Source organism: Scophthalmus maximus, chromosome 17 (genome assembly GCF_022379125.1).
Source record: "Scophthalmus maximus strain ysfricsl-2021 chromosome 17, ASM2237912v1, whole genome shotgun sequence".
In the NCBI taxonomy this organism is placed as follows: Eukaryota; Metazoa; Chordata; class Actinopteri; order Pleuronectiformes; family Scophthalmidae; genus Scophthalmus; species Scophthalmus maximus.
Genome location: NC_061531.1, coordinates 18,296,822 through 18,320,000, shown reverse-complemented (window position 1 = coordinate 18,320,000; position 23,179 = coordinate 18,296,822). Strand labels below are relative to the sequence as shown.

The window sequence follows — 23,179 nt, the reverse complement described above, 5'->3', positions numbered from 1 at the left end:
CCCCCTAACTGTACCACCCATTTACTAATCTACCCAATGCATCTACAGTCATCAGCCATGTTTCTTATGTCGCTTGTTCAGAACATTTTACAGCAACAACTTTCCGTTCCAACTAGTCAGAAAGCAAAAAAGGTCTTTGTCAGTATGTTCTTGTGCATTTAAAAATTAGATAATTGATGTAATTTCATAGCTTTATAAAGATCAAAATCCATAGATATAGATATAAAAATGTCCGTGGTCACCAGGACCGGAAAATGAAGCCAATGCCGAAGTGCATGAAGCCTGTATTCTGTGTAATAACCAGCAGGGGGCGACTCAAGCGCTCGTTCAACAGCACGATGTTCATTTAGTAAATCGTGGCCTCATTTAGAGTCAAATAGACGATAAAGCACCGTAGCGCGGGTACAGCGTGATTGACAGCAGGTCCGTCCAATCGGTGCGTGATTTGCAGGTGACGGTAGGCGCGCAGGCCACGAGCTTAGACCACACCCCCAATGTTACGTCCGGTGAACACGTGTGTGAGCTCATCACACCTCTGCCCAAACACGCTGGAGCAAAAGGTTGCCTCTTGATCCAATCGAACAATAATGGTGAATGAATGCGATGCCTCCGGATTTTCCGCGTTTTCTCTGAGCGATCTGCTTCACAGGGGAGAGACGACCGGACGCCGGAGGCTTCGAGGGGAGAAGCTACTTCAACCTGTTAGAGGATTAACCGCTGTGGGGGATACATGGTTTTGGAGTACATGGAGTGAAACTTTCCCATTTTTTTTCACCCTCTGCCGTTCGGGGCTGCCGCGGTGCAATCTTGCCTCGTGGCGTTTTGAAAAAACCTTCTCGTGCTGGATCATTACAACGGCGTTCTGGAAAATCAGAAAAGGGTTTGTATGCTGTGTAAAAACAAAACAAAAAAAATACAAACAACAACGTGGCAAAAACAAGGAATAGCAGTATTCAAATGTAACATGTGGCAGTCGTGATGGGAGGAAACTTAATATACAGTCAGTTTGAATTTAATGGATGAAAAACAGCAAATGCAGCATGAAAACTGCCAAACAACTGCTACAGGAACAGGAATGGTTGACGTGTGATATTCTTATTTCCACGTGAAGATGTGACTGAAGAGGGCTCGACATCTGCAAAGCACGAGACGCAGTGCACACGTCCGCACCCGACAGCTTCCGAGCGGCCTCCAATACTTTGCCCGCGGAGGATTCCGCTCGCCTCCTGCTCAACATCCTTAAAGCCGCCGACTGTGCGATGCTGAAGAGCAGATATTGTTCAGGGATGAGACACTGAAAAGGGCTTGTTGTGTATCTTCTGTGCGTCTCCGTGTAACCGCGGGTTTAGTCTGTGTGTGTTACTCATTAGCGGAGTGAAACCCACAACTGTGCTTCCATCTAAGCACGGCTCTCGTAGGGGGATCGGGAACAAAGCTCGGGTGGCATCAGTCTTCTTCCCCCCGAGGAGCGGGTTTGGAAAATGTATGTTTTTCCCAGTTTTTTTTCTTTTTTTAGTGTGATGGTGTGCCAGCCGACGAGGAGGTTCACCGAGAGGGGAATCAAGTTTGAGTTGTTACAGGAAATTTAGGTGAATTATTTTTCGGGCGTCGCGATTGGCTGAGACGTGTTGATATAATCTCACCTTTCTCTCCCCTCCACCTGGCGTTGGCCATTTTTTTTAAAGTTGACCCCAAATCACGTGGCCGCCATACGATGTTGCGATTACGTCATTGGCTTTTTTTCGCCGTTGTCCTTGATCAATCTGTCACATCTGTCAATTTTCCCAATTTTCTTTTTTATCACATATGAATAATGCATGACTTTGCAAAATGAAATAAAAAAAACTATCGCCGTTTCTTGTGGTCTGCTGCGCTTATTCAAACAGGATTTGGATTTGTTTATAGAACGACTTGAAGGGCCATATGTCTGCACGAAGCCCCCCGGGGGATGTGTATTGTTTAGTAGAGTTGTCATTTTTATTGTTTAATAACAGTTCATGGTCAGTTTAGAAATGTGCCGACCATATGCCACCATCCAACATTCAGTTTTTCACTCCAAAGTATTTTGCGGTTCTCATGTTCCCCCTTCGAGCCGAGAGAGAGAGAGAGAGAGAGAGAGAGAGAGAGCGAGAGAGAGAGAGAGAGAGTGAGAAAGAGAGAGAGAGAGAGAGAGAGAGAGAGAGAGCGAGAGAGAGAGAGAGAGAGAGAGAGAGAGAGAGAGAGAGAGAGAGAGAGAGAGTTTGAGCCTTGGGGCAGGAATTACGGAATTACGGAAGGACATCTTTGCCTTAAGGAGCCTCCGCGGCTCATCACAGCTCTCATAAAGATTTCATTTATGGCTGATGAATTACCGCTCAACCACCCTGCAGCATCACATCCTCCACCTCAGCCCCCCATCAGCTATCTCCTCATGCTGGTGTCTGCTCCGCCTCCCTCACTTTAATCTTATAAAAAGTGGATCTGTGATATAGAGAGTAAAGAGGGCTTTTAAGTGGATGGTGGTGAGGTTGGTTGGTATGGGGTGGGGGGGGGGCAGAGTGATGTGATGGGCAGGAGGCAGGTGGTTCCAGTAATGTCTTCTGCCCAATCCAGCTCCTATTAACCCCCTCCTCCTCCTCCTCCTCCTCCTCCTCCTCCCTCCACATCAGCCACTAATGAGCCTATATAGACACCACGAGGTGGATTTATGATGTTGTTGTGAAGATTGGAGCCGAACACGCAGAGAGCAGAAGCACATATTGTGTCAGAGTGCGGGTCCGTCAGAGCGGCACAGCACAAAGCCAGGCGCTAAGCCGATATCGATCCGCATCCAGATCCATCTCAATTCCCCCCCATATGAAGTCGCGTCCAATTGTGTTTTGCCCGTGCGTGTTTGGGCAGAGGTGTGATGAGCTCACGCACGTGTGCATGTGCATGGACTCGTGCAGAGTTCTGGTGCTTGTGCCGCTCAACCTGAACGCCCCTGCGGTGAATGTGCTGTACTCTCTCTTTTCTTTCTCTATTTGAGGAGCAGGTCAACGTGTTCCCTTCTTCACACCCTCCTCCGCATCCCCTTGTCCCGCAGTCTCCTCTTTTCCTCCAGCAGCCGAAGGATGCTGTCCGGGCGGTGATCGCTGACTGGCCATGCACGAACCCTGGAGAACCCATGTACTTTCCGTGTGTGTGTGTGTGTGTGTGTGTGTGTGTGTGATGAATCGTGTTTACACACAGAACAGTAGTCCTGGAAACCCATCCTCTGTTCCTTATTACACTCAAGGATACACGGAGAAGGAGCCTCTCTGTCTTACCTTTTTTTACCAATGCTTGTGTATTTCCGACTGGATTTTCTTTTCTTTTTTACCCATACATGGCAGGTTTAATAGCATTTAATCAACAAATTCCTCATGGGTTGTCTATTTTATTAATGTACATTTATTTATCAATGTGTATTTATTCTTTCCACAGAGGCCCACGATTCTCAGTAATAACATCACCGTGCTGGGAAGAGACTAAAGGAATAACTTCAATGATATTACACTGTTAAACTTCATACATTTTTCATTAGCGTGGGGAATATCCCGAGTCGGATGTGAAACGTTATTCTTTTTTACAGTACCTGTTGGAGAGCTTTTGTATTCCAGTTCCGACGGAGCCTGCGGGATGAATTATTCACCGTCCACCTTGATCATGTGGGACTAATATACGTGACACAGTTACGACGACCGTCGGTACTTTGACCCCAGTGAAAGTCCGACCTCGACCGCGTGAGAGTCCATAAAAGTTCAGTCTCAGCTGTAAAGTTTGGTGTTTTTAATGTACAGAAGTGAGGCTTTGTTTGGGAGATGACATTCTCAGGCAGGTTTCTGTCGTGACTGGAGTTGGCGGTTGACTGGGAGTTACGGTGTAGAACAGCTGATGAGTGTTAATACACTGCCCATGTGCATGGAACACCGTCCCAAGAACTTTTAATAGAGCCACGTCGGGGCTCTGGTGAGAAAACCAGACGGGTGAGGACAGTTTTTAATGCGCATTTCTGATGTCGGTGCCAACCAAAATACCAGCGGACATCTGTGTGACGAGTGTAAAAAAAAGGGGGGGGGGGGCGCCTGGCGATTATAGAGAGCGACCTTCAGCTGAACGAGCGGGTTGCGAACCTCATCATCGGCATGAATGAACCAGCAAGTGTGGAGACGAGACACGAGGTGGCATGAAGCACCGGGGAGTTTAATACAGGCGACACGACTCTGCCCTGTCACAACACACTTAATACTTTTATGTTTCCACTTACTTTATCTAATCAGTCGTGAGACTGTCCAATGAGCCACAGAAATGACTTTGAATTTCTTATAAATGTTATTTAGAAAAAACTCAATCTTAACCTGCCATTGGCTAAATGAGACTTTCATTTATAAAATTCATTTTCCACTGTTTTAACCCTGATTTAAAATGATAACATCCAAATCTTTACCTGGCTCTCCACTAATGCTTTTGGTTCATTATGTATTAAATCATATTTTCGTGTGTACTTTTATAATTATGAGCTCACATTTATTAACGGACACCCGAACGACGGAGGGAGACATATTTCTTCCTCTTTTTACTTTTCCCCGGAGCTCCGGTCGGCATCGGGGGGCGGGGTGGGGGTGGGGGGGACGCCAGAAAGGGTTCCCGTTATCTTTCTAAGTATTTATGGACAGCCCCCAAACTAATCACTAAGTGAATCCATACAGTCGACACCGTCCATTAGATCAAATTGACTCACCCACTTACTCAATGGCTGCCGTTCCTTTAGTTGAACCTGACCTCTGACCTCTGACCTCCACGTGAAGCGAGCGGGAGGAGAGCGAGTCTCAATGATGATCCCCATTAATCACAGAAACGACGTCGTCACGCACGCACAGAAAATATTCAGAGCAATCTGAATTCTTTTAGTGCCGTGTTTGATTTTCTGGAACAGGGCTTCTCTCTCTGGTTTGTAGACGATTTTTCTTCTCACTGTCATGCAGAAAAAACATTTTTACGAGTCAACGGGCCGAGTCTCTGGTGTATTGTCGGCGGAACCTTCTGCAGGCTGTAACTCGCGCCAGCGTCGAGCTCTGCTGGAGATTCGTCCACATTCACAAAACATTGATTACATTTTCCCAGGGCCGATTGTTTTTCTTTCAAGTCCGCTCTTTTGCCATTTCGCAGAGACGAGACCGCTGCAATAGATACAGCGAAGTAATGAGGAACAGGATCATCGGCGCAGCATGTGTGTCCATTGATCCCTCTTCATTTCCAAACTCTGTATGTGCAAGTGTGTGTGTGTGTGTGTGTGTGTGTGTGTGTGTGTGTGTGTGTCCGTACAGGCCTGTGCGAACATTACACTGTTGTGTAATTGGCTCAATCAGTGCCATCAATGCTATACCTCTGCTTAGATCCCATAAACACGTATGCGGGACACCACACAGCGCCGCCGAGACAAACAAGCTTACGCGCAAAGCCGCCACCTCTGGTTTCATCGACGGACACACACATGACGATGTTTGACAGCCGTGGCCATGCGCCGCCTCGCCGGCATCGGCGCGAGCGGAGGCCGGATGGAGTGAAAGTCACAGAGTCGTAAACACCCGCGCGCTGGTGTGCCGACGGGGAGATCATGGACAAACACGTGGCTGGACTTCCCAGAGAGAGACAGAGAGAGAGGAGCCTCTCTTTGCATCCAGCGGGACGGATCGTGTCCTGCTGGATGCCGTCCAAGTGCGAGGCCTGCCTCTCCCTCCTCTGTCATTAAAACCCCCGGACGGTTTAACTGGGCTCCGCTGGCCTCCGACGTGAAGCCGCCCGGCTCGCCTCTCTCCCGGAATCAGCGCTAACCGCTCCCATATGCAGCGGCAGTCGCACTGTACTTATTTATGGCTCATTCTGCTGTTGAATGTGAATCTCTCAGGTGTCGCCCCGTGTGCTTGTGCCAGCGATAACATTTATATTTATTGTTTGCAGTCCACTCTTTCACTCGGATTTATGGACTGCGGTTTTTGCTTCCCCACTTCCTGGTTTGGACTTGCACTGTATGTTTCTATTATCATGTTCTAAGATGTGTCTTGTTTCCGTGCGCTCTCACGTGGACTGTCCTTGGACGCGGCCCGAGGGAGCACTCAGAGACTCCTCAGTCAGACCTACGTCTTTCTACCATGTCATCAAGAGGGGGAGTATTGAACCATTTGTCATTTTCAGGGAGTTAAGGAAATGGTTGGACACGCCCCCCGCTTATTCCCTTTAGAAATAGACCGTACATGACAGTGGATCACAGTAGAGTCGACCACGCCGGAAGCTAAGATGGAGGCTGGATGATGCGTACGAGCAGAGCGTTAGTGAGTCTGGTTACATTAGCCATCGTGTGCACCTGAATGAATGTGACTGGGTGTTACTAGTCAGCTGACGTGAACTACAGCGCTCATATGAAAGCTACTGATTCAAACAGTTCCTCTGTAATGAGAAAGTTTTTCTTGTGCTGGCGATCTCACACACACACACACACACACGCACACACTCGACTCAGCCCGCACATAAAACTGTCCAGTACGAAAATGCTAACGAGCACAGATGTAAATGAGGGACTATAGGAAGCAGAAGACACTCAGATCTTTGCTCCAAGAAGTAGGGGGAAACCAGAACGCACAGAAAATGCGAGAGCGCTAATGCGTTTGACAGTGAGAAAGGGAATTTTATGTTCAATTCGGATCTTGACAGTTCAAACTGGGGTCTTGGGAACAAAGCCTGGGACAGAACACACACGTCGTTTTAAATCCAACTCCAAGAAACGGTGGAGTCGAGCTCAGCGTGGAGGAGAAAGTCTGTCCCCGTTCAGATTAAAGGTACTGCAGGAAGTTTAGTGACATCTGAGCGAGACCATGCGATGTGACTGCAGTTTCCGAAGGTCAAGGATGAACCGCCACGCTCAGGTTTACCCAGACATTCAGCCAGGAGAACTTAAAGAACTTGCAAAAATCTATGTTTCAATACTCCCCTGTGTGAAGGATTGATGGTTCAAATCAAACACGTTGTTAGCAGCAGTGTCCATGTCTTTTGGCAGGTTCCGTGTAAACAAGGAGCTCCGGTGTGGATGTTCCCCGGCTGTCGAGAGATGAGTCAGACGCCAAACCGAACCTGGCGGAGGAACCACTAACCAGGCGCTGGGGAGGTGGGCGAGAGCCTGTCCCATGCCTGTCAGACACACACCGGGTGCGTAATCCACACTGACAGACTCAGGTTCCGGCCTTAAGGAGGGGTTTTCCTCAGACAGGTGAGCTGCGATGGACCTCTGGGTCCCGGGGAAAACGCCGTCACAAACCCCCTGAGCGAGCGCTAACGCGGCCCGGTTGCACGTTAAAATCCGCAGGTGCCTGTCCAAAAGCTTTGTGCAGAAGAAGAACAAAAAACCCCATCACTGTGGTGTCCTGCTGCGCAGCTGAAGAGACCAGTCCAGCGTTTGAGCGGCTCAACACGCGTTCGAGCCCGTCAGGATGTTGACAGTGAAAAATGACTCCTCCGCTCGCCAGATGGTCGGCGAGGCCGCGACGCAGCGATATTGTGTTTAAAAACCAATTTAGTCCGTTTCTATTAAATCCTCCTGTCAGCGATGTTGTATTTTTCAGATTTGTTACTCGTATGCCCCTGTAAGTGGCTCCTTATTAAAGGGGAGTTTGGGGGAATGATGCCGTGAAGAAACTCGCTCGTCACAACTGCTTCTTCGCCTCCGTCTGACAAGAGAGGATTAAAGAGAAGACGTAGAAGGCAGACGAGGGGGATGTTGACGTTGCATTTCCTCCTGTGATAATATCTGCATGCATGGTTGACCCCCATCAGTCAGCGTGCGACTCGGTGCTGCTCCTCTAGTGCTGCTCCTCGGTGTGTGTGTGTGTGTGTGTGTGTGTGTGTGTGTGTGTGTTAGACAAGATGGTTGCCTCTCTAATTCTGTGTGTTACCGGGGTGAATTCTCCCCCTTTGTGTTTCGACCTTGAAGGCCACACACACTCACAAAGAGCAGGAAATGTACACTCTTTCACAAGCTATGAGATTGACGTGCTCATTTGTTTCCATTACCAATTTTTCTCGTGTATCCTAACCGCCATCATGAGACTAATATTTTAGCGATCCATTCATTTTAAAGTTTGTCTTCCCGCGTACACGACCCCCGGGCTCCGGCGTGATCAGGGCCCCAGTAGCACTGACATATGGGAAGCATCAAGCGTTTCTCCAAGTTGTCACTTCCTTCCTCGTCCATTTTCGCTGCCTCTCTGCCGTGACGGAGAGCCGATGGCTCTGTCCATTAGAAAGGTCGCCCCAGGTCATCACTTGGGCCGCCCTGCGGAGCGGAGGCGAGCCGCAGGACGGACGGAGAGCCGACAGGATATGGATCCGGCGAATGCGAGGGAGGGAGAGCCCTCTACCTGTATTTGCACTTGATCTTCACGAGGAAGGAAAAGGCTCAGCGGCTAATGGCTTGTTTACACTATTTGGAAAGCGCCGATCTCTAGATTCGCGTAATTGGCCCCCGACCCAATCAATCAAGGTATCAATCAGCGCTCCGGGGGCTTTAAGTAAACATATTAATCGTTTCAGATTCCGCCTCTCCTGATGACGCCCTGAAGGAAAAAAAAAAGGTCAGCGGCGACTCGGAGCGAGGGTGATTGTGAGAATCCCGACTGAAGGTTGTGTTTCCATAAATAAACGCACTAATTGGTAGAATAAGCAGCGGGAGCATCATTGAGGGGAACGAAACAAATGGTTCGGTCCGTCTCTCATAAAGGCAGGAAACGAGAGGTTGTAATGGCAACGGCTCCCGGATGACTGAGGGGCGAGGGATCGGTTTCAGTCGGAGCGTTCGCCTCCGCTCTCCTTGTGTGTCCGAGACTCACCGTCTCTCCGCTCGGTGGTTGATGATGGTCCGTGGACGCTGTCTGTCCGTGGCCCCTTTGTTCTAATCGCATCTCTTTTGTAAAACATGCTGATGTTCAGCTGGAGATCTGGGGGATGTTAAAATGCTCGTGTCCTTCCCCTGTAAGCAATCTTTGAAATGGCTTGTTACTTTACCACTTGGAAGTCATCCTGTGTTTTAGTCACAGCACTGTCAGATTGTTTTTCTGAATTTGATGCCGCGGCTCCGGTCGAGATTAGTTTAGTGTGTTGTGATCTTCGTCCTTGTGTAAACTGACTTTTCCTGCGTCTGGCTCATCCGCCACAAGCCATCCCCACCACTCGACGGCCATCGCCCTCAAATCCTCTTTTCTTCTCTTGACGGGTCAACTGCGCTTTTTGAAATCCATCTCCATCTTGTCCAACCCTCCAATTCCGGGTCTGCATTCTGTGGTTCCTAAAGAACGTTCAGCCCCTAACATTTTTTACGTGAACTTTCAAAAACCAACAGAATATGTTGGTCACTTTCCACACGCTGCATCGGCCGTTGTATCGTGCAAGTAGAACTGCGCCATATTGTATCTTTTTAATTCTCTATTTTAAGATATTCTATTATGTTTATTCTTTATTTCAGATGTTGTCTTTCTAGCACTGCGACCTGAGTGTCGCCATGACGATGAAGAACCTTGAAGGTTGGTTTGTGATCTAGTAATAAACTCAATCCATTGTACTTGTAATAACACAAAGAGGCTATAACATTAAAACTTAATTCCTGCAAGAAGCTTTTATAAAGAGTAAAACAACATGGCAGTAAACAATATTCAGTTCACAATAAATCTGAATTGTGTTTTTTTTGTGTGTGGCCTATCCACTCTCCTTCGAGTCACTTTGTCTGCGCACCGAGGTTCAACTCAATGAGATTATGTCCGTCTCCACGGCGACCCTGCCACCCAAACAACGTTTGTACAACTCCAGTAACAACCCGCTTCTCTCATTCTCGGTCACTGTCACTGCTGCTGTTCTATTTCTGAATTCTTTCAGAAACGGAGCAGCTGAGACGGAGTTCGGACGGCAGCCGCCCCGGTGGTCTCTCATTCCTCTAATTGCAACCCCCACCTCCCCTTCTCCCACTGCCCCGTCCCCAGGCGCGTCCCACCATTCGTCCCATCATCGGTGGATTTACAGCCCAATCACTGTTGCCATGGAGCGCAACATCCCGCGCAAGCAATAAAACAAGTTGCTTTCACGTCGGAGGCACGAGCAGTCTGACCTCACAAGCCCAGTCGAGAGGAACTGCAGTTATTTATATGGATTTGTCTCTGAAGTGCTTCACGCATACCCTGCTCCAATGGGGGCTGAAGAACACCTAATAAAGTCAGGCCGGAGATTAAGTAGCTCCCTGCCTTCGTTACAGTGCAGAGACGGGGGTCCACTCCAATGATTAGACCGAGCCATGGGCACTACTGTAGCTGCGCCGCGGCCTGGCCCGGCTCACGCACACCTCCTAATGGCTTTCCCAGAGTCCTGAACCCCTGTAACAAGAGGTTTGGATCTTTAAAGTGGAACAGACACGCCACACTTCCAGCTGGGCATCACGATGTTGTACAGTGCAGACAGGAACCAGGGGTCCACGTCGGATTTAGGGAGCGTATAACGGAGTACAGTGAGTCGGAAGGTTTTTTTAACCTTGGTGTCCGTCCAATCATCCGCTCCGCTGCGTTTCGCCCCCACGAGCGTGTTCTTTTGTTCTTTCTACTCCCCTCCTCTCGGGTTTCTGTGAGTCAAGCGTGGTCATCTTCACGCTCAGTTTTTTTTGTTTTGTGTGTGTGTTCTTTTTTAGACTCCAGGGGCGGTGAGCTGGACAGCAGGCCTGTGCCAAGGAGACGGATTAGCCACTGTCATCGCCCTTTCCTCCCCTCGAGCTCCACGCACTCCATCACGCCGACAGCGGGTCCCAGTCACCCCCCAACCTAAAGCCAAACACATGTCAGACTGCGGAGAGACATGCAGGTAACTCCCGGTCTGATAGGCAGCACATGTCGTCCCCTTCCCAACCCCCCCCCCCAGGTCTACACAGGATATAATAATTTGGACTTTACTGTTTGTGTGCATGGGAGAGCATCGACCTCTCATCAAACTACCTCATAAATTAAAGTTTTCCCCTCCAGAGCACACGCAGACTCAAAGGCCCTGCCGGTCTTTGAAAATAGAACTTATTAAAATATATATATATAAAATATATGTGATATACCATAATAAAGGGCCTTGGGTCTTTTCCCCGTCATGAGTGCAGCTGGTCCTGGAAACCCGAGCGGCCATGTTGTTCACATCTCCAGCGCTTCAGCCGCACGTCGGGCGATTCTCTCTCCAACGCATTTCCAGACCGCGGCGGTGTTAATGCACAATAATTGCGCGGCGGCGACACGGCATTGACATTTCCCCATGGGCGCGTCGCGCGGCCTTTGAATTCAAAGAGATTCGTATCAAAGGAAAATGGCTTTCAGGAAAAATGGAGGAAATGGGACCAAAAAAAAAATGGATTTTATAAAATTGCATCATTTTTCTTCTGCTTTCAAGAAATTGCGTTAAACCTGAACCTAACACACACACACACACACACACACACACACTGGTGGTGGTGGTGGTAAGGAAGGTGGCCATGATTCTTAGTGCCCACTGATTGCCCACAAAAATTCCAGGAGGATCATTTTAGTTCATAAGCGAGGGCGTTCTGTTTGGGACGGGGGGGCCGTGCGATGTTCCGCCCTGGGACCCAGAATCCTGAGCTGCCACGTCCTTTCTTTCAAATCATAAAGTTGAAAAAAGGGTCCAAATTCTCTGCTCCTTCCAACTCACGTCCTCTCACGCGCTCCGTCCACGAATTTCTTCATCATTTTTGGACGTGATCCTGCGGCCTCCGACTTTCCCACAGCGAACATGGAGAAATATTCACATTTCAATAAAAAGTTGATGGAGTCCAGTCAAAAGAAGGAGAACGCCCTTGGATCGGAGCTCGTGTCCTATAACTCCGAATGCCAGCAGGGTTAAAAAAGTGCCAGTGCAGTTGATTTTGGATGCAACGTGATATGTTCAGTAGCTTATTTTGGTTCAATGAAGAGAGAAGTAAGAGAAAAAGTAAAGAGAGACAAACAAGAGGGGAAATAAAGTGCTCGTTCATTTTTACTACAGTGTTTAAAACGTCTGATGTCTTCGCCGTTGCCAAGCGTAAGTGACAAAGACAACAACTCCATCCTGTGCAACTGTTCTCGACGGACGCGAAGCTTCGTAGAATTTACTCCTCAACCCTCTCAGGTCTTGAGTCTTAACAACCGGCGAGCGTCTCATGGCGCAGATATATAATATATATATATAATATATATTTAATATGTTCCAGTGGTCACGAGGGAATCAGATTCAGGCAGGAGAAGGGTCTCTCCTCTGCGGAGGTTTATGAATCTGACGCGAAGCTTATTTAGCCGTTGGCTGAGGTTTAACACAGTTGTAACCGCTGGCGGCGCGTCTGCCACTATTTTATAAGGCAATTATATAAACTTCGCATTTAAAAAAGAGAAAAACAGTTTTGGTTTGAGCTTTGTTTCTGGGTGTCTGGCAATTTTTCTGTGGGTCTCATAAAGTGGCAGAGTGCCGGAGAACATTCTTCACAGGCGTCCTGACATCGTGAAATCCATCACAGCACAGAGTTATCGTTTCACATGCTGCAGTGGTGGAAGACGTTACGCCACATTTGATAACAAGTCACTAGTTCGGGAGAATTAAATAAGATTTTGACCCATAACTTATTTTACAACTTAATCAGATAGACTATGTTGACTTTTTATTCATATTCAGCCCTTAAGCATTAATAATTTAATGCTGTGATCATAATCAGCATGCATTCACAGTATATTTATCATTTGTCAATTCTTCAGCCCATCTGGAGCAAATCTGCCACCTAACATTATTTATACTTTTCCCCCCTTGGCACTGTCAGATTGAGTTGCACAGATGTGGTAGAAAGGAATAAATTCATAAATTGTTGGTCATTGTGCGTTACATTAAAATAGAATTTTAAGATATTGTTATTTTATGTCTGCTGGAAAATTGCACATTCTATTAACTTCTCAGTTGAAACTGCTCTTAATGGATTTGTCATGAATACACCGGCCGAGTTCGAAGTCGATAAGATTAGTGGTTGTTGCACGATGAATTAGTTTTCCTTCAATGTTCCCTTTTAATGCGAAAACTATTGTATAATAGTTGTTTTTGGGAACTTGGTCGAGATCAGCGAACAATCGTTGTCTTGGTTTAATATTAGTATTGACGTTCGCAATGTCTTAGGGCTCAAAACAGGTTCATGTTTTAATATATAACCAGAATCAACAGATCTCTCCTGTTGGACTTTGGGTATCCGAAGTAGGTCTAAGAGGAGTAAGGATGGACACTGGACAGGCCAACACTCTGTCTCCACTTTAAGTGAAGTGACAGAATATTGTTAAAACAGTGTTTTCACATTAGCTCCGTGGGATTGATCGAGTCGTCACGAGGCCGAAAGAAGGTAACTGGTATTGACCTCTGGGTCGTTCTTCCTCTCTGACCGCTGCCCCGCCGACGCGACTGTAACTGATCCCGCTCAGATGATATTGACCCCTCGGCCGGAGCGCCGCTCTCCTCCTGCCTCTCCTCCCTGCCGCTTCTATCGATCTCCCTCCTTAAGTGTTACCATAAATTCCCCCCCCATTAGTTTGAACGGGGACGCCGTACAATCGTCCACCTCCATCATGATTCATGCAGACGAGTCGTCCTCGGCGAGAGACGCACCTTCTCTCCTCCGCGTGCCATCTTCTGCAGCCCGCTTTTCAATCCCGCGCCCATCCGTCAGCCACTCCTTTCTCCCCCTCTTTCACTCGCTCCTCCCTCCGCGTGAGTCCTGCAGTGGGACAAAGTGCCTCCAAAGGAGAGATTGAGTTGGACCCCTAATTTGGTTTTGATCCCGATCCGGTGTGAAGCCGCCGTCTTTTGGTGTCGGTGTCAGAAAAAAAATAAATGGTGTTGTGTAAAATGCGTAAAACTCCCAAAGAGGAATGGCCGGTCGACGGGGAACGAGGCCCGACAGAGAAAAGCCTCTCCGTGAAACCAAAGTGCTCCGCCTGCTCTCTGATGGAATACAGATGAGCGTCAACATCACTCGCGGAGACCCGCAGTGACGCTGCGTTTCGCGGACGCTGTCCGTGGCCTGTGTGAGTTTTGCTTTGGTGCCAGATACGTGCCAGGTCTTGCCAACTTACAGAAAGAAAAGAGAAAGTACTCTTTCTGTTCTCTCTTTTCCAGTTATTGTCAACTGGTCTCGCACTCTCGGGTGTTTCACTCCCCTTGAAATGACTGTAGAATTATCTTCAGGCGAAACCAGAAAATTGTTTTAAATCACCACTTGAACTGCACCCAAAAAGAGGCGGCAGGGAAATGTTTCTCGCTGCTATCGCACATATCTCATGATTACCCTCTCCTGCGTCTGTCCCGCAGCGTCTCAGGTGTCATGTGATCACGGAGCCCAGGGTTCAAATCTCAGAGAATTATCTGGGAAACTGGGAAACGTAGGCGGCGCTTTAACTCTGATAGGCGGCGATGAACGCTGTTGGTCTGGATCCAGAATTGGAGTCTGCGTTATTCACCTGTAAGGCTCAGTGGGCAGATGGAAATTATTAATTTTTTGGGTGCAGCTTGTGCAACATTCCAGAGAACCGTCCGCGTGGAGTGTTGTGAAAGAGGGAGGAAAAGCTGCATTGCTGCATCCTGAACCGCGCGCGGCTCTCGGTGTGAGTCAACATGCTCCATTTGTGCGTCTTTCACATGTTACCGCTTGTGTGCATGTTTGTTTTTACACACGCACGAGTGCAATCGGGCCGTGGCACCGAGCTAAATTGACTTCGAGGTATCAAAGCGGAGGTAATTTAATCAGTCTTTTCTCGAAGCGCACAGGAAGTTCTGATTAAAAAGCCTGTGCATCATCGTGAGCGGCCTCGCCCGCCTCCTCTGGAAGCCAGTTAGCTGATTAATACCCCTGAGGACCCCGGTAACCAATGGCCGACCCATTTACTGCGGCTGCTGTCTGAGAGGAGGAAGAGGGAGGGGCGGATAGAGAGCCCGAACGGTGCGCCATGCGATAAATCACCTCCATCCAGGACACACACACACACACACACACACACACACACACACACACACACTACATATATGTGTGTGTGTTGTCTTAGGTTGTACTCATGTTGTAGGAGCCTCAATCTGCTAAAAATGTTCGAGGTCACCATAAGGGTGAGGTTAGAGCATAGACTGTCTATAGAAAAATTAAAACCAATTTCGGGAGTGTCCGGGAAGCCCGTGTTCTGTGGACTCACCAGCAGAGGGCGACTCCACTGGTTGCCGCCATCGAAGTCTATGAGGAAATGACTCGACTTCTCACTTGCTTCATAACGTCAGTAAAGAGTTTTCCTGACGAGTTTTCGTGATTCAACCTCCAGTTTCAAGTCTTCTTCACCACAGCGGAAGGTAAATTGTGATCTCATTCACGAGCTCTCCCCGTCAGACCGCACCCCCAAATTCTACGTCCTGTTGCAAAAAAACCAAGATGGCGCTCGTCAAAATGCGACACAGCAGCTCACAAACCAACGGGGGACGTCACGATGCGTTGACACACTTTGGTAAGAGTTAGTCAAGTTGTTTTGTGGTTAGTTGTGGTTAATGTTAGTGTAAGTCTCCAGGAAATATGTATGTAAGTCAATGTAACGTCCTGTGAGGTTCTCGATGGTTAGGGTCTAACTATATTTGCGTATGTATTACTAATTACTGAGAGAGAGAGAAATGACAAACCACAGCCAGAACAACTAAAGACAACTTTCTGCTGTCACCAGCTTCTTTCAGATAAGACCATCTGGACGATTGGCTGCTTCACAACACATCATATTCATAATTCTTTAGCAGGGTGTGTATGATGGGAGGAATACGTGTGAGCTTTCTCCCACGGAGACTGGAACTCACTGGATGACCTTATGTCCTCAACGCCCCCCCCCCCTACCCCCCCGACCGACAACGAGCGCCTCGCCCGGCGCCGCCGTGCTACACGTCCGCCTCATTAGCTCCGTTAATCCACTCGTCTGCCTCTGCTGCTGCTCCAGTGGACATTTTTCATTATGTGGCCGATTTACTGCTCAGTATCGCCCGTGTTCACTCGCCACTCCAAAAATATCCTCCGAGGTTTTGGAGGAAGGAGTTTGATCCCCCCCGAGTCCGACGTGCGAGGGGCCTGACATACTACCACTACGACCCCGGGGCGTAATGAGGCCGCGCTTCTTTTCTTTTTTTGGCCTCGATGCCGCGCCGCCGATCGCAGGTCTCCGGGCCGCTGTGATGTGATCCGAGAATGAAATGTCAATGAGCGCTTAATCTATCGGATTCGGCGCCGAGGTGTGTTTGCCGGATAAGGTCGCGTGGAGACTAATGGACTAATGAAGTGTTATGCTCCGTGTAATGTGTTGTGTTTTTTTTAAAGTGGGTTCCCCTTCGCCCGGGCAAACTTGGCAGTGATGTTTTCACCACATCTATTATTTAAAAAACGTACAATTTTTTCTTTTTTACCTTTTTATAACTGTTCCTCAAGGTTGTGTCTTAGCTGTTGGTCTTGGCAGAGTGTAAGAGGGTTGAGATATATAATCACTTTGTCCATCAGCCAGACTAAACATTTATCCTTTATGAGGTTAATCAGGAATATGTGGAATGAGGGGTGGGGGGATGGGGCAGGCACTGTAGTCCACTGTCGTATCTCTGTCAAATAAAGACTTGATATTGAAGAGATAACATCAGACCTAAGTGGAAGATTTCTTTATAGGATTTCATACACGAGACTGTGTAAGGTGATGCTGGTGGTCCATTTGAGTATGTAAGAGAAAGGCCCGACAGCTGCCTCCGTTCTACACACACACACACACACACACACACACACAGAGAGAGAGACAGTCCACAGTCCTGACCCCGTTCGGCCATTAACCAGAGCACAGTGTGATTTCATTACGTCGGGGCCCTAATCGCGTTCACCGCGTCTCAACGTGCTCTGGTAGAAACAGTGTCGCTGTGGCGGCTGCAAGAAGCAGAAAGGACGGGAGCAGCCGGGGGGCAGGAGGGGGGGGTGGGGGGGGGGGGGTGTGTCAAAGCTTTTATTCACTGGCTTTTAAAAAGCTCTCTATTCCACGCCACTGCATTTCCTCCGAGAGCACCGAGAGAGTAACCCCCCCCTCACATAGCCTCCGCCAAACCACACCGACAGCATCTGTACCGGTTTTCTCTGGAAAAGACTCATACTAATATTGCTTTTTATTTCAGAACAGTGAAACAGAACACAAACAGGCCAAACAGAAAATCAAAGGACATGGATTTAAACCGCGGGACGAAACTGAATAAATAAAGAGCAGAGATCGGAGAAGATGATAAAAGAGGAAACTGATTCCCACAATTACCCTGATCATGTTCTTATTTCCCCTGACAGCTGGTATCTATTGCTCTATTGTGTAATCAATTCGGACAGCTGACACGTCACAGTTACAGCAGGGAAGTTGGTCCCGCCGGGGATGGAGGTCGTGGTATTTCTGGTCTTCCCGTCTGAGGCGGACACCTGACGTGGGTTGGTTTCGTTCTCGGGCCCCAAACTGGAGCTGGAACACCTGCTACGACTTTCACCCGCTGCTGTTTCAACCGTCACAACGCAGCCGACACGGAGGTCCTGTCTCCTACGTTCACGTCAAATCAGTTCCATAAAGACGTGACCTTGTTTCGTTCGGACACCGAGCGTGGTACTTGTGTGTACCAGTATCACTTCAGGAGGGGGAGAGTTTTGGTTGAGTCTGAATTTTTGGGAATCCCCAGTCTTCTCCTCTGATGCTACCAGGAGATTAGCAGCTATCTCGTGAAAACTTGACATTTCCATCTTTCCGTGAAGCGTCTCGACTATTGGATGGATTGCAATGGGATTTGGCACCAACATTTTCGCGTTTCCCCTGAAGCTGCGAATGCACTTTGCGATTTAAGCCCCCGGTTTTGGCCCCCGATTGTTTCTCTTTAGAGTCGGACGACTGCCGGCCTTGCCGTGCGATGTACAGGGGGAGCGAGCAGCGATTCATTTCTACCCACCGGCCCTCGGACGTTCCGATAAAATTTCTGACATTCTGCCTTTTTCTGCTCTGCGTGAAGCGGTCGACAGCTTCTGTCTCGTCAGCATTCTACTTCTATAGCAAACACCTCGTCTGCCTCGGAGGAGCTCTGCACAGGGGCCGACGGGCGTTTCACACGAACAGTGTGAGCGGTCCAGTCGAGGCTGACGAATCGGCATCGGGTCAAAATGTATTTTCCAATACTTTCGGAGCCAATGAGAATTGTGTTCGGCACCGATAAGCAACGCTTGGCCGTCTCACACGCCGAGCGAAGATGATGAACATGGTAAACATTGACATGTTCATATTTCAATTGTGCGACGTCCACATTTAACTCAGAGCCCTGCTGGCCCTCGGGATGGATTCACATAGTCTCTAGACACGACTGGAGTCTGGTGATCTGGTGATATGCGTCAAGACATCCAAGACAGTGGAGCTGATCGATGGCACCGGATCATTAAAGGACGAGGAACAAGGAGCAGGTGTGAGCGAGAGAAAGGCAAAGAGGACAAAGAAAGAAAAAGGAAGTGAGGAGAAGAAAAGGACAAGGAACAGAGACAAACTTTGGTTTGACAAACTGTCAAAAATGACAGAATTCCATATCCTGAAATAAACTACAGATAACATCAAGCAGCAGCTGCGGCGCGTCTGTTCTGTCAATTAGGCTCTTACTGTAAATACTTCTCTTTGTGGTGATCACAAACTGTTCCCCGACCCGCAGTAAAAGAGGAATCCACCTCCAAACATGCTGAAATGCCTGTGGTTAACCCATCGCTTTGATTGCACCTAATGCTAATGTGACGCAAATGTTTTCCGACCGGTTTATTTTTTATGTTTTTCTTTTCGCTCCAGAAAACGATTTCATTTGAAAATGGCATCCGGCGCAGGTTCAAGAGTGACGTACCTTCTGAAGAGAAGGAGGTTTAACTGTGTTCGAGCGGCCGCATCATTTCCTTTTTAATTACAATACTGCTTGTGAAAAAAAGTGGTTGGATTAAAGATCGCCGTGGGCGTCTCTCATCAGAACGGTGTTTCCCTGTGGGACCATGACGCACTGACGTTTGAAAGTTGGTCAGGAAAAAGCTACATAATGTGGGGATGCTGTTTACCACCTGTACCCTGACCCCTTCTTCTGTATCTCTGGTCATTTTCCCCATGTCCTAATATCTGATCATATCATATTTCGATCACTAATGCACAGGACAGGACAGGATGTGGACTGATACTCAATATAACGTGTGTGTGTGCAGCAAATTACATCAATGAATAACTATTGATGGCTTGAATGCTCCAAAACCAGGAAATCACCCAATTCCCAATTATTGTTTTTGTCATTTTACTTTTTATATTTATTTAAAATAAAGGTTTAGAGGGAAAAAAAAAAAAAAAATTACCTTTTTTATTTTTCAAATTTGGACGATTTCTCTTATTAGTATGAGCATCAACCATTCAAACCATCTGTCAACGACCCGTCACATCGTCACCAGCAGTTCAAAACGTGAAATAACCTGTAGTTCTTTCCAGACCCGGGTGACGTCTGGTTTGATGGACGGAGGCGAAGGTGAAGATGAGCTCTGGCCCCCCCGTGCCGAAGGCACCACGCAGAGGGGAGCATCTGCTCGTCTGTGAGCCGCCCAATATATATCAGCCACGATGACGACGACGGCGGCAGCGGCTGCAGGAATCTTTGACCCACATGCACCTGCAGCAATTACCCAATGTCGGAAGTTGGGAGAATAAAAGCAGCGAGTCTGCAACAAGGGAGACTTTGTGAATGTACACCGTCGCCAAACTGACTTATGGCCAAAACTTGAGCCAACATATTCTCTGTACCAGCTCTGTACCCGCCCTCTCTATGCGCCTGTCAATCAGGTCGCCGGATTTGTGGCTTCTAGTTTACCTCGGAAGTCGGACCCCGGAAGTCGGGGTTGGTGATTATTTTCTGATGTCCCAGGGGCGTTCCATTTGGAATTTCCGACTCGGAGGTCGTAAGTCCGATTTCCGAGATCATACTGGAACGATAAACCCGAGGTCCAGGACATCACGTCGTCGCCGCCGCCGCCATCACCTTCAAATCCTTACGTCATCACTTCACCGTCGGTCTCTCGTCTGCAGTCTCGATCCTGGCGTGGCTCCTTCTCCATCCCGTGGTAATCGTCACATTGGAACTGTCCAAGCAGGGTCGTAGGGTCTTTCTCAGGCATGTCTCAGTCTTTGGCCGACGCCCAGGATGCTTGTTTGTGGTCTATGCCTCCGGTGTGCGAACAGCGGGATAGCGAGTGCAGCTCACTTGACGGCCTCCATTGTCACTGACGAATGTTACATACATACACAACCTTTTAAAGTTGATCACTCTAAATCCTCGTCGGCCTTTGTACTTTACAAATCGAATGTCTGCGCCGTCCTAATTATAGACGCGCCGCAGCCGTAGAAACAGAGTGACGCCAAACGCACAGACACAGTGCAGTTTACATAACTCACGTTCTTAACTTTGCCATCACCGAGCTCATCGCGGACCGAAATAGCGAGGGGGAGCGAGAGAGACTGAGCTCTTTGCTGCACAGATGCTTTCATCCAAACCCATTAGCGCAACTGTTTGCATTTCGAATCCAAGCTCACAATTGGAAATGGTGGCGCGCGCTCTGGAGCTGTGATTTGTTCGAGTGATATCTTGAAGGGCTGGAATACATAATGAACCACGTCCACTCTCCTGGGCGGCCCTGGCAGCGGGGGAGGGAGGGAGGGAGCAGCCGCTCTTTGTTTTTCGATCGTCCTCCGGCTCCGATGCATTAACTTCTTTCAGCAGATGCACTCACAGATGAGTCACTTTACTTATTTCTCTCTTGTCAAGGACCAGCTCCACGATACTCGGCTGTGAAACCGGAGGGCCGACCGTCCTCGCTGGACACAAAGGAACTCCTCAGTACATTACGCCCGCCACGTCTCCACGCGTCGCCGTTATCGTGATGTGGTGCATTAGCAGCGCATTACGTCGCCACCCCCCCCCCCCCCCTTAGACCGTAGTGTTATCGTAGGTTGCACTAGAATACAAATTGAGTTGGGATGTTTGTCTCTTCCACGTTTAAAGAGGGCCCACGGTAACTGCGGCAACTGCAAAAGTCACCGCAGGTTCACAGAATATCGCAGTGTGCAAGATGGTTCCGCTTAAATCTTGCTCGTAATCTACGTCAGGCTGTATTCCTCCGACTTTGAGACACGCCAGACAGCGGGCGTGAGTCGCACTGCCCAGATGTAACGATAAAGGAAAGATATCTTTTTTGTTCTGCCCCTCTCTCTCTCTCTCTCTTGGTTTGTTTGGTGAACAATTGAATTGTGGTTTCATATTCTCATTTCTCGGTTTGTAGACATTGGTCGTAACAACATTCGTGTCAGACTCAAGATCTGACTCGGTCCAAGTCTCGGTGCAACCCAGGACCACTGTTTTTGATATTCTTTTTTTTGAATATGTCACTCTCACGATTGACAAGTTTTATGTGGGAGAGCGCAAAATCCCAGATGTTCAGCGCGGCAAGCCAACTGACTTTCACCATAAATTCTTTTTTTCTGAAGAGCACAAATGGAGTTTTGAACCTTTAAAGAGCGTCTTTTGCATTTCTGTGCACCCTGGAGGTCGGTTTGCAGCGTTTTTGCGAGAGAAATATGTTTGGCGCACGAGATTTCAAAGCATTTTCTAAAGATTTCTATTGCTACTTTTACCTCCAGAGATCTTCAGACTGCTTCACCGATGAATCCAGTTTTTAAGGTAACGACTGATTCTGCTCTGTTTGGCTCAGAGTTGCTTCTCTCGGACCTTGTTTGAAATACATTTCTGCGGCCCACGGAAACCTAGATGGTTTCACACTCCGAGCCAATACCACCAGGGTAATGGAACTAACAAGCGCTCATTTAGTTACTGTCTGCACACCATAGTGTGATAATGCCGTTTTAAGTACTCTCTCTCTCTCCGAGCACAAATTAACTGTATATGTGTGGTGCTCGGAATTGCACCTCTGGGCATTTCGCCGTATTTGCTATAACGAAGGAGGTCGGATATTTCATCCCCACCACCTCCGCCTCCGTCAAGGATAAGAAGTTGCACAAAGAGTGTCCTGAAATGCAAACCATGGAATCAGTCGCTCCCCTCAGCGTTGTTCGGTCTCGGCCGCTCGGGGTGAGAAGATGAGTGCGAGGACGAGAGGAGGAGGAGGAGGAGGCCGACGGGAGGAATGCGAGATTTTGATAATATGATATAAGGTCATTTAGCAGAGGCGCTTCCATAAAGACGGTGGAGTGGATCCACGTGGGCCGACTAGCAATGAGCCACAGCTGCATCTTTGCAGATGTTGGCCGGTCCCCTCGGCTCCGCGGTGAGGGCCCCTCGGGGTCCGGGCCTTTTGCGGGGCTGTGCCCACTTTGCTTGCAAATTCTCTGTTTTTCTTTCAGGGGGAGATATAAAAAAACCCCGAGTCAATTTATAGTCCTCCTCCACACGTCAATTTGGACGTAATGTATTCATCCAGTGCAGTCTCTGGATGGGAAACACCTTTTTTTCCAAGGAAAACACCGGGGCTGGATGGGAGGGATGGGATGTTCTCTTTGTGATATCCGATTACAGTGCCAATGTGAATGCGTCGGGAAATGAGAACTTCGTTGCTGAGCTCACCAACAATTTACAAGTGCACCGGTTTGCGAAGAAACTACGTGACGGCGTCCGGACATTTGGAATCCATCAGCTTTTCCCGTCTGTTGAAGGGAGCTTTAGTTTAAGAGAACCCACGATGACGGGCAAAGTTCAACAACAGATGTTCCCTGGTTTCCATTTATAGATCAACCTGTTCATGCCAAAGCCCATTCGCCCCGTGTCCCTTATTCATCACTTCCCGTGCCGTGACAACTCGAGCCTATTCTGATCAGACGCGGGGGGGTCGGGGGGTCGGGGGCGTCGTGGCAGGTTAATATGAGGCAGTGGTTAGTCTTTGGTTTCACACCCTGGATTTTTTTTTTTTTTTTTTTTACTGCTGGAGGCCTTTGGGGAAGTGGAAGCGGAGAAGTGTAGCCGAGCTGTTCGGGGATCCGTTGATCCCACTGTAAAAAAAATAAAAATGGAT

The 23,179-nt window shown here is 48.4% G+C and overlaps 1 protein-coding gene across 1 annotated transcript in view; it reads left to right on the top strand.

Annotated features, from left to right (window-relative positions):
- The window catches only part of LOC118288973 (speckle type BTB/POZ protein), a 181,889-nt gene that overhangs the window by 128,733 nt on the left and 29,977 nt on the right, over nt 1-23,179 (top strand). Inside the window, 3 exon segments of the mRNA XM_035615584.2 lie at nt 7,055-7,203; nt 9,512-9,569; nt 10,718-10,887. The gene's annotated coding sequence lies outside the window, so the exon portion shown is untranslated.